The 10,524-nt window shown below is 42.8% G+C and overlaps 1 protein-coding gene across 28 annotated transcripts in view; it reads right to left on the bottom strand.

Annotated features, from left to right (window-relative positions):
• Positions 1–6,269: 6,269 nt before the first annotated feature.
• Positions 6,270–10,524, bottom strand: part of Cdk12 (cyclin dependent kinase 12) — an 83,077-nt gene continuing 78,822 nt past the window's right edge. For 24 of the 28 annotated variants that reach the window (XM_050157126.1, XM_050157128.1, XM_050157138.1 and 21 more), the window contains one exon: positions 6,270–9,607. The gene's annotated coding sequence lies outside the window, so the exon portion shown is untranslated. The remainder of the gene's footprint in view (positions 9,608–10,524) is intronic. The other 4 variants (XM_050157127.1, XM_050157153.1, XM_050157154.1 and 1 more) reach the window with 2 other exon arrangements.

Below are 10,524 nucleotides of genomic sequence, written 5' to 3'. Positions count from 1 at the left end.
GGAGGGAAGGGGAGGGGAGGGGAGAGGAGGGGAGAGAAGGGGAGGGGAGGGGAGAGGAGGTGAGGGGAGGGGAGAGGAGGGGAGAGGAGAGAGGGAGCACCCCTGACTGAGACCCTTAGGGGAAAGGACTTCTGGGTATCCTGATCTCTGCACCTTCTAAATGGCTATAATAGGCAGGGCTAAATGGTATGTTAGCTGCAAACTGAGCTTTTCTTCTCCCCTCTCCCCATAGACCAGGCTGGCCTCAAACTCAAAGAGATCCACCTGTCTCTGCCTCCATAGCGCTGGGAATAAAGGCTGCACCATCATGCCTGGCCTACGCTTGTTTCTAAAGGGTCAGATGAGACTGGGGTTGGAGGTCAGGAAAGAATGAGAGGACAGGCTCTTCTGTGCCTCTTGGCCACACTGGCCCATCCTCCTAGACCCAAGTCCATCATTGTGAAGACCCGAGAATGGAGATATAGAACATTAACGTATGTCAAGTATAAGTGAGTGGCACCGAGGGGCATAATCTGTTTTTCTAATATGACCACAAGCAGAGTGTTAGAAGAATTAGGCCGACAGCTGCTGGTTTTTCCCCCTTCTCCTCCCCCCCTCCTCACTCTCCCTCTCCCTTCCTCCTCAGCGTTTGCACACACCAATGGCAGCCGAGCCCTGCTCGCGATTTCTCTTAATCTTCCTCCGCCATCCTGCGCTCTTTCCGCAGGCGGTGCTGCGGAGCCGGCAGAGCCCCGCGTCACACCTTACTGCTCTCTGAGATTGCTCCACAGAGAGCTCAAGGAGATGGCAATTCGGCGCTGATGCCGGCTGGCAGCAGTTGGGAGAGGGAAAGGAGAAGAGAGGGAGGAGAGGAGGGGGGAAAAGTTGGCACGGATACCAAGTTTTTCCCTAGAGAGGTGGGGGGGGGGGGTTGAGAGAAGAGAAAATGACACAGAGAAAAGGAGACAAGAAAAAGAGGCAGAGAGAGAGAATATGAACTTCTCTCAGACATCCACATGTGTGTAAGCCTAGTCACCTGAGTCATGACCCTCAGTAGAACACACAGACCAGTTGGAGTACACACACTCAAACACACACACACACACACACACACACACACACACACACACGCTCCTAGTCAACCTAGAAGAGCAGCCTAGGCATGTTGTGTGTATTCCTGTGTGTGTGTATGCCTGTATGTTGTATCTGTTTTGGATCGCAGTAGAATGCAGTATGTAAATGAGATGGTTATTACCGCAATGTTCATCAAGCTGAGCCGAGAAGACATTAATAGCCTGATGAATATGCATGTGAATTTGTTAATTAAGTTAATTATTCTGCTGAAAATGCATTCGTCTTCCAAGGACATTTTCCCAATGATTTTTACATGCTCTAGCCATTAGTCATGCTATATTTTATCAGGGAAATGAGTTTGCTTAAGTTGTAAAAAAAAAAAAAGGAAAAAGAGAGAAAAGAAAAGAAAAAAGAAAAAGGAGATAAAAATGAAAGAGGAAAATTCGTTGAAGTTGAGAGGGGAAGGCATCTAAGCTGGCCTGAAGTTGAAGGCCCAGCTGGGCTTTTGAAGCCTGCCCTCGATTTTTATGGGTATCTCACTCTACAATTTTTTGTCTTTTTTTTTTTGATGACAAACTTTTTTTTCCAGTGCCAAATTTCCAACACATTAATTAATTGTTGTAGCCAATTAACTGTAGTTGTGCAAATGAGTTTAGCACTAATTACCATGCAGTGCCTGTAATCACATAAAAAACTTGCTGAGAGAGAGAGAGAGAGAGAGAGGAGAAAGGAGGAATGGGAAGGGAGAGGTGCCAGGGAGAGGAGGGACCTGGACTAGAGGATCCAAAGAGAGGGAACGAGCAGGATTTTGAGATAGCCCAGTCAGGCAACATCCAGACTCCATGGAAGACTTCTCAGTGTCATTCAGGATGTCTGAGTCAGGAAACCTCAGTAAGGGGGTGTGGGAGCTAAACTGCTTTTTGTTAAGAACTTCTAATCACAAGACAAAAATCTTAGGATGGATAGCTCTAGTCATTCCAATAATGCAACATGGGTCCTACATATCCCTTATGCTCCCTGGTTTATGTGGGCCCTACATACCCCTTAGAATCCTTGGTTTTGACTTCAATGTTTGTCTTTCATGCCCGAAATATTGGGTGGGCATAGGGTGCCACTGGGAGATATGCTATTCCAGATAAGCGAAAGAAGAGAGGGGAGAGGAGAGAGAGAATATCACTTTGGTTCTGAAACCATAAGTAATTGGGGGTGGGGTGGGGATGTTATGGGTTCACACCTACTGGAAAAGGTCAAGGGAACAATGGCAAAATCATTCACACAAGAGCCAACAACACCAGCAGGAAGTGGAAGGTGGTAACCTTGAAGTAGATGGAGGCTCTGAGGAGCAAAACTTCCTCTCTTGTAAGCTGGCATCTTTTTGTTTGGTTTTTAGGGTTTGTTGGTGTAGCCCTGGCTGTCCTGAATCTTGCTCTGTAGACCAAACTGGCCTCTAACTGCCTGCTTCTGCCTCCTAAGTGCTGGGACTAAAGAAATGCGCTACCCCTGCTAGGTTGCAAGTTGTCATCTTTACTGTCTATCATAGATTTCTACTTATCTGCAACCTGTGTCTACGGCTGAGGGGCAGATGATTTCTCCAGCTTCTCTGGATCTAGATATCCGTGATATTGGGAAAAAAAGCACAGGGGTAAAGTTGAGACTATGAAGTGGACTGGCAGTCTCTCTCCACAGTGCTCACGGAAAGAGTATGTGTGTGTGTGTCTAAAGGAACTGTAGTCCCCTTGTCATTAAAAGCAACAAGTGGGGCAGTAGTGGCACACGCCTTTCATGTCAGCACTCGGGAGGCAGAGCCAGGAGAATCTGTGAGTTCGAGGGTAGCCTAGTCTACAGAGCAAGTTCCAAGACAGCCAAGGCTACACTGAGAAACCCTATCTTGCAAAACAAAACAACACAACAAAAAAAGCACCAACGACGTGCTTTATCCCCCTGGAATAGAGCTCACTCGCTATGGACCTCCAGCTCCTCTGACCTGAGATACATTCAACTCCATTTCCAAGGAGGATCTCTGATAGGCATTCAAAAGCCAGATCCTCCTCTCCCATTTCAGGTGTCAGGTCAGTAAGGACATTGCTCAAGGGCTACATTCATATCAGCCTCTGCTAAAGGGGAACTCACATCAGGGGTATACACCATAGCATCTTCACTTTTCAGTACAGCTGCTCTGAGTCTATGAACCAATGTTGTCCCAATTAGACCCAGGTTACTCCAAAAATATCCTCGCCTCCAGCATCTCTCTCTGCCAGTACTGCCCATACTCTTCCCAGAAACCTTAGCTAAATGTAGAGGCTAACAATGTGGTAGAAAGGCCTCAATTATCTTGGAATCCAAGTTCTTCTTTGCCACTTAACAGCAAGTGATCTTGGGAAAATGACTTACTATAAGCTTCAAATATCCTCATTTACAAAATGGAGATAATAATGCCATGCCCAAAGGGTCAAGAAGTTTAATAATTGTGACTATAAAACACTTAACCAAGAGAAATGGGCTATTTCACTCATTGCTAGTGAGTACAAAATGAGAAAACTTTATTGATCAGCAAAACTTTGTAATGTTAAAAATGTTTATGTTTACTGAGCACAGTGGTGTATACCTTTGATTCCAGTAATAGGGAAGCAGTGGCAGCCATGAGCCAGCCTGCTCTACATAGCAAGTTCCAGGCCAGCCAAATCTACATAGTGAGTGAGACCCTGTCTCAAAAGAAAAAAAAAATAATTATGTTCTAGATCCATATTTATCACCATGCACAAAACTCAAGTCCAAATGGATCAAAGACCTCAACAAAAAGCCAGCCACACTGAACCTCATAGAAGAGAAAGTACACTTGAACACATTTGCATAGGAGACCACTTCCTAAATAGAACCCCAGCAGCACAGACACTGAGAGAAACAATAAATGGGACCTCCTGAAACTGAAAAGCTTCTGTAAAGCAAAGGACACAGTCAACAAGACAAAACGACAGCCTACAGAATGAGAAAAGATCTTCACCAACCCCACATTAGACAGAGGGCTGATCTCCAAAATATACAAAGAACTCAAAAAATTGGACACCAAAAGAACAAATAATCCAATAAAAAAAATGGAGTACAGATCTAAACAGAGAACGTTCAACAGAGGAATCTAAAATGGCTGAAAGATACTTTAGGAAATGCTCAACATCCTTAGTCAACAGAAAAATGCAAATCCAAACAACTCCATCTTACACCTGTAGGAATGACCAAGATCAAAAACACTGATGACAACTTATGCTGGAGAGGTTATGGAATAAAGGGAACACTCCTGCATTGCTGGTAGGAGTGCAAGCTGGTACAGCCCCTTTGGATGCCAGTGTGTCGATTTCTCAGAAAATTAGGAAACAACCTTCCGCCGGGCGGTGGTGGCACATGCCTTTAATCCCAGCACTCAGGAGGCAGAGGCAGGCCGATCTCTGTGAGTTCAAGAACAGCCTGGTCTACAAGAGCTAGTTCCAGGACAGGCTCCAAAACCACAGAGAAACCCTGTCTCGAAAAACCAAAAAAAAAAAAAAAAAAAGAAAAAAAAAAAGAAAAAAGAAACAACCTTCCTCAAGACCCAGTAATACCACTTTTGGGTATATATCCAAAGGATGCTCAATCGTGCCACAAGGACATGTGCTCAACTATGTTCATAGCAGTATTGTTTGTCATAGCCAGAACATGGAAACAACCTAAATGCCCCTTGACTGAAGAATGGATAAGGAAAATGTGGTACATTTACACAGTGGAGTACTACACAGCAGAGAAAAAGAACAACATCTTGAATTTTAAAGACAAATGGATGGAGCTAGAAAACATTATTTTGAGTGAGGTAACCCAAACCTAGAAAGACAATTATCACATGTACTCACTCATAAATGGTTTTAAAACATAAAGCAAAGAAAACCAGCTTACAAATCACAATCCCAGAGAACCTAGACAACAATGAGGCCCCTGAGACATACATAGATCTAATCTACATGGGAAAAAGACAAGATCTCCTAAGTAAACTGGGAGCATGGGGATCTTGGAAGAGGGTTGAAGGGGAGGGGAGAGACAGGGAGGGGAGTAGAGAAAATGTAGAGCTTAATAAAAATCAATAAAATTAAAAATAAAATATAGATAATGTGTCATAATAAAGTAATAAACATATCCTAAAAACAATTATGTTCACAGAAAAACCTGGAGACAATGTTCAAGGAACTTATTTGTAGCCCCAAAAGTAGAATTAGCTCAGTTGTCCATCAACAGATGAATGGCTAAATTAATGGTATAAACTATGTGTGGAGGTGCACACTTGTAATCCCAGAACTAAGAAGTCCAGCATCATCCCTGGCTATATAGGAAGTTCAAGGCCAGTATGGGATATATAAGACCCTGTCTCAAAAACAGAATAGGCTAGGCTAGAACATAATAAAGTGGTGGTGATCTATCTATACCATGGACTAAAAAAAAAAAGAATAAAGCACTGTTGTATACAAAAATTTGGATGGATTTCCAGGAATTATACTGCATGAAAAAAGTCAATCCTAAAATGTTACAGATTGATTACACCTTTGAAGTGGTAAAGTTTTAGAAGAGGGAAGGTTAACGGCACCAAGAATTAAGACATGGGTAGATGGCTGGCCTGATGATTCAGTGGATAAAGGTTCTTGCTGACTATGTAAATTTACGATCTAGGGTCGAACCCTGGAAATGAGAGAATTGACTCCATATTATACACACACAATGGGGGTGGGAATGGGTGTGATCTTAAACACATGGGATTCTGTGATGTAACTACAAATCATTCTTTCTCACTCTTTCCCTTCCTTTCTGTGGGTACTGGAGACTGAACTCAGAGCCTTGGGAAAGCTAGGCAAGCTGGGGAAGGGCCTCTACCACCAAGCTACACTCCAGCTCCTCTGCTCAGCAGTTTCACTGTAGAGGTGGATATATAAATGAAACACAGGACATAAAACTGCATAGCACTTATTCACTCACATGCATATGCTTAGTAAAACTACAACTATCTCAACTTGGGGCCAGTGAGCAAGTCAAGTCTCCTTGTCGCCAAGTCTGACAACCTGAGTTCCATCACCAGGACCCACCTGGTAGGAGAAAAATCAACTTCCATAGGTAGTTCTCTGACCTCCATATGCATGATGCATACGCCACCCCCAAGACACACACAGATAATTGAAAACACAAAAATATTTACAAGATTAATGGACTGTGCCAATATTATCGATACATTTTATTAGTTTTGCGAAGTGATACCATTCAGGGGCCTCCTGTTTTTGTGTATATGTGTAATATATTTATGTGTGGGTACATGTATGATTATGCATGTAGATCCTAGAGGTTGAGGCATCTTCCTCTATCACGCTTCACTTTATTTTTTGGACGCAGGATCTCTCACTGAACCAAAGAGTCACCAACTGGTCAGGATGGCTGGTCAATAAACTCTGGAGACCCACCTGTTTCCACCCTACCCCAATACTGGGTTACAAATGTGTTTGTGGGGGATCTGAACTCAGGCCCTCATGCTTATGTGGCAGACATATTTACTCAATGAACCATCTTCCCAACTTTTTTCCCCTCTGGACAGAGTCTTAGTATGTGGTTATGACTAACCTAGAACTATGCACATCAGACTGACCTCCCTCAAACTCACAAAATCCTCCTGAGCACTGTGATTAAAGGGGTATACCATCAAACCTAGTCTGTTTTCTTCTCCTCCTTCTCTTCCTCCTCCTTTTCTTATTTATTTATTTATTTATTTATTTATTTATTTATTTATGTATGTATGTATGTATGTATGTCTACAATATTCTGTGTGTATGCCTGCAGGCCAGAAGAGGGCACCAGACCCCATTACAGATGATTGTGAGCCACCATGTGGTTGCTGGGAATTGAACTCAGGACCTCTAGGAAGAGAGGCAATGCTCTTAACCTCTGAGCCATCTCTCCAGCCCTGGAACTAGCTCTTGTAGACCAGGTTGGCCTCAAACTCACAGAGATCCACTAGCTTTTGTCTCCCAAGTGCTGAGATTAAAGGTGTGCATCACCACTGCCCAGCTAACTACCTGTAATTCTAGCTCTTGAGGATCTAATTCTTTCTTCTGGGTCTGGGTCAACTCTCTCTCAAACACAAAAAATCTAAAAACATATAAGGTGAGTTGGTGAGATGATCAGTGAGCAAAAGCACCTGCCTCCAAAGCCTGATAACCTGAGTTCAATTCCCAGAAAGAGAGTATTCCCCCCAAATCTCCATATGCATTCAGTGGTGTGTACATGTGCAAACATATAAATAAAAAAAATGCTCACACCTGTAAGCCCAACAACAGTCAGCAAGCAGAAGCAGGAGGATCACCAGTTTAGGGTCTTCTTGGGCTACAATGAGTTTTGAAGCCAGCCCAGGATGCCTGAAACCCTGTGTCAAAAAAGGGGAGGGAGATACTAAAAGATGATTCATCCGGTAAAGGTGCTTGTTGCCAAGCCCAAGACCCTGGTTCAGTCCAAAACCCACATGATGGGAGAAGAGAACCTAGCCTCTCAAGTTGTCTTCTAATCTCCACATGTACCAAGCATGTGCATGTCCCAACCCAACACCCAAAAAAGTTCAAGGTCACCTTCAGCTACACACAGAGTTCAAGGCCAGTCAGAACTACACGAGATACTCTCAAAACTTGCATAGTGCTAGGCATGTAACTCAGTAGAAGAGAGCTTGTATATGCTTTGCAAGGTCCTGCTTTGATCTACAGCTAATGAAAAAAAAAGACCATGTGGGGCTGGAGAGATGGCTCAGAGGTTAAGAGCGTTGACTGCTCTTCCAGAGGTCCTGAGTTCAATTCCCAGCAACCACATGGTGGCTCACAACCATCTGTAATGAGATCTGTTGCCCTCTTCTGGCCAACAAGCATACAGACAGAACACTGTATACATAATAAATAAATCAAAAAAAAAAAAAAAAAGACCATGTGGGTTGGAGAGACTGTTTAGCAGTTAAGAACACTTACTGCTCTTGAAAAAGACCTAGGTTCAGTTTCCAGAATCCAAGTGGCTGCTTACAATCACCTGTAATACTCCAGTTCTAGGAGGTACAACGACCTCTTCTGGTGTCTAGGGGGACCTGGCGCACACTTAGTGTACATACATACATGTTGCAGGGAAAAGAGCCTGCTTGTTCATCCCAGCCACCCGGCTAGCTTAGCCCCGAAATAACCACACAGAAATTATATTAATTAAATCACTGCTTGGCCCATTAGTTTTAGCCTCTTATTGGCTAACTCTCACATCTTGATTTAACTCATTTTTATTAATCTGTATATCACCACTTGGTAGTGGCTTACCAGGAAAGATTCGGCATGTCTGTCTCTGGTGGCTACCTCACTCTGCTTTCCTCCTCCCAGCATTCCATTTAATTTCCCCACCTACCTACGTTCTGCCCTATCAACAGGCACAAGCAGTTCCTTTATTAATCCTCCATGTTTATGCCATCATTAAAACAGTATGGTCCTTTACAGAAGGCTCTGGATTTAATTTTCTTGGTGAGACATGTCCTCCACAGGTATTGAGAATGACTGGGCCACTTTTGGCTTGGGGGCCTGTGAGAGGCCCCTCAAGGAGTTTCCTGATGGTATCAGGTTGCCTTGTCTGTCTGTTGTTGATCTGCATTCACTGGTCCAATGTCAGCTTTTGCCACACCTTCTACATATACCTGAAGACATACATACATACACATACATGCAGTTAAAACATTCATATACACAAGATAAAATTATTTTGTTAATAAGTACTCTTAACCATTTAGTCATCTCTTCAGTTTGAAAGCTTTAATTAATTAAACTTAGGCATGACTTTAATCCTACTCAGGAGGCAGAGGCAGGTGGATATCTGTGTTTGAGGTCAGCCTGGTCTAGAGCTAGTTCCAGAACAGCCAGGGCTATACGGAGAAATCCTGTGTCAAAACAAACAATCAGAAGCACTTGTTTCTTATTATTTTGTTTTTCTAGACAAGGTTTCTCTTTGTAGCCCTGGCTCTCCTGACATTTGCTTTGTAGACCAGGCTCTCCTCAAATTCACAGAGATCCACCTGCCTCTGCCTCTCAAATGCTGATATTAAATGTGTGGGTCACCACATCTGGCAAAAGCACTTGCTCTTGCAGAGGACCCAGGTTTGCTTCCCAGCACCCACATGGCAGCTCAAAATTATCTGTAACTTGAGTTCCAGGTGCTCCAACACCTTCTTCTGGCCTCTGTGGACATCAGACATGCAAGAAAATACTCATACACATAAATCAAAGTAAATCTTTAAAACAAACAATAGGAAGTGAGCCCTGTATTTCAGTAAGTCTATGTAATACAATAGACTTTAAACATATATATACAAAATACACACAGTAAAATGCCTGGTGGATAGACAGTAGGATAATGTATATAAATACATTTAACAAACTGAAATACCTGATAAGTGCTAGTTGCTATACTTCTTATTGGCTACTGCTCTCAGATCTATCCTGAATGAAGTTTAGATATAGTCTGGAAACAGTGGCTTTTCTCTTGGCTATAGAGGGACAGAAATTAGGAAAAATGAAAAGAGGGACTGTGGTTACTTCCTCTACAGGGGGACTGCTACCTTTCCTTTGTATCATGAAGAAATGTCTGGACAATCTCCCAAGCTTGTATGTACACACAAACACATAGAAATAATCTTCAGGGAGTCATGCAATCTTTAAGCAATGTCAGGTCTACGAGTTCATAAAGACAGTAGAATTTGGGGCTGGAGAGATGGCTCAGGATTCAGAGCACTTATCACTCTTGAGATGGACCTGAGTTGACTCCTAGCATCCACATGGTAGCTTATAACAAATCTGTATCTCCAGTTCCAGGAGATCTGATGACAGCTTCTTATGTCTGTGGGTACCAGGTAGAGACATGGTTCACAGACAAAGAAGCAGAACACCCATACACATAAAAATAAAACAGACAAAAACTAATAATAATTGAATGTATTAAATACTGCTGACTGAGACCTTTTGAGGATTAGGCTTTATACACTCTGATGAAATTGTCACAATCTTGAAAAACATAGTTTATTTGCATTTATTTATTTATATTTATTTATTTATTATGTATACAATATTCTGTCTGTGTGTATGCCTGCAGGCCAGAAGAGGGCACCAGACCTCATTACAGATGGTTGTGAGCCACCATGTGATTGCCGGGAATTGAACTCAGGACCTTTGGAAGAGCAGGCAATGCTCTTAACCGCTGAGCCATCTCTCCAGCCCCTGCATTTATTTTTTAAAATTTGTTCTGAAACAATGGAATTAAGAGATTTTAATCACTGCAGTTAAAGAAAGAAAGGCACTTGAACAAAAATGTAAGACATACCCAAGAATGTGGAGGTGGGCTTCTCAAGGGATTACTGCCGTTTGCATTTCAAACTAGGGAAGTATGGCTGGGACCAGAACTCAGGAA

Source organism: Alexandromys fortis, unplaced genomic scaffold, assembly GCF_014885135.2.
Source record: "Alexandromys fortis isolate MF-2015 unplaced genomic scaffold, M_Fortis_MF-2015_v1.1 scaffold_31, whole genome shotgun sequence".
NCBI classification, from domain to species: domain Eukaryota; kingdom Metazoa; phylum Chordata; class Mammalia; order Rodentia; family Cricetidae; genus Alexandromys; species Alexandromys fortis.
The sequence above is the reverse complement of the archived record's forward strand: the minus strand, read 5'-3'. Positions and strand labels throughout refer to the sequence as shown.